A 7313-nucleotide genomic window follows, 5' to 3' on the forward strand; every position below is an offset into this window, starting at 1 on the left:
TTGCATTTGGGACTGAGAGAAGATGTTGTGAGGAAGACCTCAGTGGCCTAGAAGGACAGTAGGGACTTAAAAGGTCACCGATATACTGTGGTGCCATTCCATTTAGGGCTTTGAAAACAAAAAGTAAAACTTTAAAATGAATTCTGTATTTGACAGGTAACCAGTGGAGTTGGGCCAGCACAGGACTTATGTGCATATGTTTCTTTGTTCCAGTAAGAAGCCTTGCTGCTGCATTTTGAACTAATTGAAGTCTAGCAAGGGTAGATTGGTTCAGACCTAAATACAGAGAGTTACAATAGTCCAGCCTAGATGTAACAAAAGCATGGATTACAGTTTCTAAATCAGTATATGACAGCCAGGGCTTTAATTTAGCTATTGTTCTTAGTTGAAAAAAGCTTCCCTTAACCACACTACTGACTTGCTTATTGAAATTCAAAGAGGAATCTAGGAAAACACCTTTCAGACAGTGGGCCCCAGTTTTCTAGCTGTGAGTTTGCTGCCTTTGCTGAAGAGTGGGGGTTTCAACACTCTACATGGAGTCCAACCTATCCAAAGTCCAACGACTTGGCAGAAAGCTCTGTGAAAACAGTAAAGAATATGCTGAAAAAAGCACAGGACAGAGATGACTTTCAGAAAAGCTTACTGATCTACCGGAGTGCACCTCTACAGAATGGACTATCACCAGCCCAAATGCTGATGGGTAGGCGCATTCGCTCCAACCTACCAGTAATGGAGGACCTGCTGACGCCCAAAAGTGCACACAAAGTCAGAAACACAAGGGAGGAACAAAAAGTGAAACAAAAACAGCTGTATGACAGAACGGCAAAACACCTGCCTATGCTGAAGCCTGGAGACGTGGTGCGTCTCAGAGACATCTCTGCAGGCACATGGAGACAAAAGGGACAGGTGGAGGAGGAAGTTACTCCACGCTCACACAGGATCCAGATGGAGAATGGATTGTCTCTGAGGAGGAACCGCACAGATCTTCAACTACAGCCGACTGAAAAGGACACTACAGCTCAGGAGACGGTTCAGCAGGACACGGTTGACTCTACAGAGCTAACTAACAGTGGTCCTGACCACACTGACTGTGGTCTGACAGCAGCGTCTGAGTCACCAGCTGTTGAGAGACTGTCTTGACCTAAAAGACATGTTCAGCCACCTAAGAGGCTGACTGAGAGTTGCTAGGGACTCTTTAGTATTACAAGTTGCTGAACAAAGGAGCAACATGGTCCTTTAAGTAAAAAAAAAAAAATGTTGATGCGAAGGACAAATGTTGACATGATTCTAAGTGTGTGTTTTGATGCTTAGAAAGTTTGCACTTTCTTATTTTTCTATTGCACAGAGTGTTTAAATAGAAAAGTTGTTTACAAGTAAAGTTAGTTGGGAAATGCAAAGTTAATATAAAAAGAAGCATGGCTTTGTTTTTCAATGGAAAATATTATTTCTTTATAGGGAGAAAGATGTGATGTTATGAGTATAGTTTGATAAGAACTCCATTACCCAGCATGCCATAGTAGTTAGGACCATGCGCAGAAACCCAGAGTGGAAGGTAAGTGGTACGTAGCCATGCAGGTAGCATTGGACTGTTTACATGTGCAAAGTAGTTAATAAACTATAAAGAAGACCAGTTATCACGCCTCGTCTGCCTGTTATAAATTAGAGCAAGACAACACACCAAAGACTTATTGGACCAAAGATTTTACATTTTTAAAATAATCTTAAATTAATAATATATATTAATATCTACGTGGTCCTCTGTTGAGTTCAGTGTTGGAACTAAACGAGAAGTGAGTTATATCAGTAAAGATTCATTTTCCCTAAAGGAAAGATATAGCTCTCTTGGCCCAAAGCCCAGATTTCCCATTTTCCCGGTGACACTTAAAGGCACCATGTCTTTGTGGATCTGCGGATCTGAGCAGCGTGAAAATAGTCTCAAAAGTCCGTGTGCGTGCGCAGCCTGATCTGTCCGTATCTGCCGATCCGTATGCGTAGGCTTAGACACTCGGAAGCGCAGGAAGTCTTTTGAAAAGGAAAAGGAGGAGCTTTGTGAAGTTGAACCATCTCCTGCTGCTCCACTACATCTATTAGATGATCAGTTGTCTCCATCTAGTGGACAGACAGTAGAACTGCACCATCTGCTGTGTGATGTGTGGCACACTGGGAAAACAAGAGAAGAAGAAACGGTATGGCCACTTATTGTTTATTCATGTTTCAAGCAGTTAATCACACCTCCTTGTCATTTAAAAACAATGGTATTTTATTTCTTCTCGCGGTACCAAGCACTATGCTACAACAGGCTAGAATCCAGAGAACAAAGTGATCAATTTCACATTAAATTTAGTGGACAAGCGCTAAGTTAGGAGGAAAACAAAAAGTGGAACTAATGGTCAGGTGCTGTTCCACGTCCAACATTAAAAGTTTGTGTCCTTCAGTTTGTGGAGTGAGGCTGTGGAACAGACTGGGTGTGGAGCTCAAGCAATGTCCAACATGATCCAGTTTAAAAAGCGCTACAAACACATGGTTTTCACCAGGTACAGGGAGGAAGAAGGGCTTTAATAAGAAATGATCAATGATTTATGGATTTGTTTATTTCATCTCATTCTTTTCTATTTCTTTTCTTTTTGATGTAAATATATATGTTTGGGGAGAAAGGTTGCTAATTGAGTAGTGGAGAAGGGCTAGGTTTAAATCAGCATATGCTTCATCCTACTCCTTCTCAGACATGTTGGCTTCACATTATTATTGTTGTTTTGACTATTCTCATTGGATTTGTTTGTTTTCAGTTTACTTTGTTATGTTACTGCACACATAGACATATATACATAGACGCCTCATTGAGCGCTGCCGTCTACTAGAGCGGCGTGCCTACAGGGCGGTCATCTTGGAACAAGGCCACTCGCGACTACAGTGCATTACATCTATGGAGGAATTGTGTTTCTACACAATAAAAGTGATCATAAATCGCTCAGTTGAAGTCCGGCATCTTTTCTTTATAATCTTCTGAAAGAAGCTAGTCTGCTGATAACATTAAGTAAAATTTGTATTTGGGTAGTAAAACCACATTTTTATCATAGCTATATGTGTGACGTTTTTACCAGATCAATACGTTTGGAAATTGTTCCAAAATTCAGCGAATAATTGTACTTTGAGATTGAGGAGTACCTCTTTCCTTTGTAGGTTCATGCACCGCTGCCTCTGCGAGCCCTGTACCAAGATGGCGGCGCTTTAGGCACGTCCCTCCACAGTCGATGTGGCGTCTATGTATATATGTCTATGACTGCACATGTTGGAAATAAACTGAAACTGAAACTAAACACCGCGAGGCTTCACGTGGGTGACTCCTCCCTCTTCCTTCAGACGGAAACCAGGAAGAGAAGCGCGTGGTTCATGTCTTCAGTTTCTGACTCTGTTACTGTGTTTTCCAGGTCAGTACTCAGTGAAATACAACCAGATTACTTCCTCCTAGAGCTTTAAGTGATGTGGAAGAACTGATTAGTCTGGTTCCGGGTTTTGAAATCTGTAAAACCGACTTTAATCATCCGTGTTTAGAATCACGAATAGTGAACTTTAGGAAAATGGCGACAGCTTCCTGTTAACGAGTGTGTGATGTGATTGAGTACAGCGTGATTAACTTTGGATGCTGAACTTGTCTCTGTTTGACATGTTTATTTCATTTGGTAAAGTACCCTGACATATTTAGAATAGTTGTTACTGTTTATTAAATGTGACTTGTTTACAAGGTGGATACATAATCTGGATTGAAGGAGTTCTTTGTGATTTTGTGGAGTTACAGGTGAGCACGTTCACCACCCAAATCCACCTGATTAGAGTTTAGATGACAGGTATTATGAGTTAAACAGAATTCACTACGTGTAGTATGTTTGATGTTTTTGTTGTTGAAAGACATTTAAAGTATTGGAACCATCTTAAAGCTGTAGTATGGTTATGAGTGATGTATTGACACTAACTGAGCAGTATGTTTAGAGTTAAAGGTAAATGCTAAAACGTGATCTGAACTTCTGATGTGATTACACTGTGTTATAGAAGATACCTCTGAACAAAGAGCTTGATTATTTTGATGGAAAGTTCTGTTTATTTTGGTGAAGATGTTGAACCTGATGAGTGAAAAGACAAACGAATATACTGAGATATTTAATCAAAACCAAAGATGGACATTGGACATGGTTACACTAGGGAATGAGTTTATTGCTGCATCTCATGTTTTTACAAATGAAATAAAGAGACGGAAACCAGGAAGAGAAACGGGTGGTCCATGTCTTCATGTGTCTGACTCTGTTACTGTGTTTTCCAGACGGCATCGAACCAAAGAAAGACAAAAAAAAAACTATTTATTATTTTGGTCACTTACCCTGGGACCCGTAACAGATCCAGTGATTGTAACTCAGGTTAGACTGGTTTTAACGTCACTCTGATGTGTTTTTAGATCAAATCCAGGACTGACGAGGGACAGTGAGCAGCTTCTTCTCAACACATGAAGGTGGAAAGTGTCTGAAAGTCGACCTGAAGTGAGTTCAACAGGTGAGAATCCTACCAGAGAAATCTGGAAATGTCTCATTAACTGGATCACTCTCTTTATTGTTCATTATTATCAGGTTGATTCAAACATCTCTTTAAAAAGCCTCCAATTGATTCAAAATGCTGCAGCGAGAGCATTGACAGGAATCAGAGAGTTTCAGCTTCTCTTCAGTGGATCTCTGTAAAATCCAGAGTTTAAATCCTCCTCCTTCCATCCGAGGTCCTTTAAGGCCTCCATCTGATCTCAGAGTCTCATGAAACATGCATCATCTTGTTCTCTACTTTTTATCATATTGATGCTAAATCACATATTTGTGTGACAGATGGATTTATCATCTTGTTCCTCCTCTTCTCTCTCTTTTTCTGTCTCTACTCATCTGGACTCAAGTAGATGGTTCCTCCATATGAGCTGGTTCTGGTTCTGGTTCTGTTCAAGGTTCCTTCCTCTTAAAGCCAAGTTGTTTTCTTCTCACCGTCACATTTTCAGGCTGGGTTCTTTAAAGAGTCTTGAGACAAAGAGTTTCTAACAGATGAATGAATCATCATGGATCATACCAATGATCAACTTCACAGGTCACTGTTGTTTTTAACATACAGTAGGTCAGTGTTATGATGTGGACAACTGGAAGGAAAGAACCCAGACGCTAGACTCAAGAGTTCAGGCTCAAGGACAGGACTTTAATGAAAACAAAACTCCAGCAGAGTTCCACATAGACAAAAAGATCAGGAGGAGCTGGCTGGTGAAAAAGGCTGGAGCGTGGGCTGCACCTGGAGCAAACAAAGAAAAGCAGCTTATTCAGACTGGACACCAAGGAAATAGACTAAATGACAATAGCTGCTTCTAGAGTAACTGCCACGGAGGTAAACTGAAGAACTGGAGATGAGTGGGACAGTGGGACGTCCTTAAGTAGGGTTCAGCTTGATTGGATGATGAGAAGCAGGTGAGATGTCAGCCCCGCCCCAGAATAACGACCAGCAGCTCAACTCCAAACACCTGAGGCAAAAAAAGAAACCAAACAAAGACAAAAGCAAACCAATAGAGGGCGACAAGTCACCTCTTAACAGTCAGACTGTTTTCTCTCACGTAGGTCAGACAAACAAACAACTTCATTTATGTCATTGCAACACTTTCCTCTCTGGGTCTCTTGTGGATTATTCACATAAAGAACCATGTGAAGTTGTGTCTACTTCAGGTCTGTAAAAACATTAAAGGAATAAACTCAATATTTTGACTGTCACACATTTGAGGTCATGTACACCACTTTGGGATGAAACGTCATCTTGAGATTTTAGATTCTGAGGTTATTGCACCAAATCTAAGGACTATTATAAATATATTGTTGATTCCAGACTTGGAACACAATTTAAAATATAACCCTGTGTTGAGTAGATGAGATCCTTTATAACGTACCATTCACTCAGAACAGTTTTTAAGGAACATGTCAGACTGTTAAAGTCTTTGTCTTGTTTCTGTAGGAAAATCAAGACTCTCCTGTGTCCAGCTGTGTCCATGGAGACTGATCAGTCTAAGAGTCGACCTGTTGACTTGAAACATGGACAGAAGTCAGCTGATCAGAGGTAAGAAAACTGAAGATACATAAAGGTAGTGTGCCTTGTGATTTTTTTCAATGAAAAAAATGTAGCTTGGCTCGAAAAAGGTTGAAAAACACTGCTGTAGACAGATGGAAGCCCTTACATATATTTACGTATGGTAGGGAGATAAATATCTGGCCATGGTCTAATGACACCAGCAGAACCACATTATCTACAAAGACCCCACTGATAGGTCTGCTCCAGTTGACCCCAACTATATCTAATCAGTATCGCTCCACCTCCTGCAACAGCTTGGGTTCCTTCACCTCCAGATAGGTGACGTTCCATGAGACTAGAACTTCTTTTGATTCCTGAAGTCAGAACTTCCATATCCCAGACTTTGCTTGTTGTCCAGCCCACACTGCACCCGACCCCCAGGTGTTTTCCTGCAGGTGGTGGATCCACAGGAAGAAGGCTCCATGTTGTTTAGTAATACCCTAGATACAAGTCAGCCACTCCTCTCTGCACTGAACAACAACTTTGTTTGGGTTTTAATTTTGACCAAGACCTCGTCCACATATCTGAACCAGGAGCTGTTCCTTTGAAGGAGCTCAATGATCTGCTTTCCATCCTCTCTGTGGATAGAAGGGCCTTAATAGTGACATTATAGAAAACATGACACAGCCGAGCCTTGGCTTGTAAAGACCTTGATTATATAGAAATATGTGGTAGCTAAGTCAAGAAGGACACATGTATGGTTGGAGTGATGTCAACTGTAGAAACTGTTGTCTTCTTTTTGGAGAGAATTCTAAATTAAATTTTATTTAACTAAATGAATCAAAGCTGAGTCTTGAGGACATATTATATCCTGTGTTTGTAGGAGGATCCATCAACAGAAACATGATTCTCCTGAATACAACTGTGTGTCCATGAGGAGTGATTTGTCCAGAGATAAACCTAATGACTTCAAACATGGACAACAGTCTGACGATCCAGGGTCACAAAGAATGAGATTTCTGTTTTCTGTGCTTTGTTTGCATTAAAACATTTAACATAATAATTGAAACGTCCAGAAAGAATTCACCCAGTAAAGTTAATCCATGTTTTGTTTTAACAGAATCCATCAGCAAAGACCAGATCCCTCTGGAATCACATCTGTGTCCATGAAGAGTGACCGGTCTATGTTTCGACCTATTAACTTCAAAGATGAACAGCAGTCTGCTGATCCAGGGTCAGAATTA

At 40.7% G+C, this 7313-nt stretch overlaps 1 protein-coding gene across 1 annotated transcript in view; it reads left to right on the plus strand.

The window, feature by feature from the left end:
• Window positions 1-7313, plus strand: part of LOC311499739 (uncharacterized protein) — a 350319-nt gene that overhangs the window by 34126 nt on the left and 308880 nt on the right. The window lies entirely within an intron of this gene.

Source organism: Chelon labrosus (genome assembly GCF_963514085.1).
Source record: "Chelon labrosus genome assembly, chromosome: 14".
NCBI lineage: Eukaryota > Metazoa > Chordata > Actinopteri > Mugiliformes > Mugilidae > Chelon > Chelon labrosus.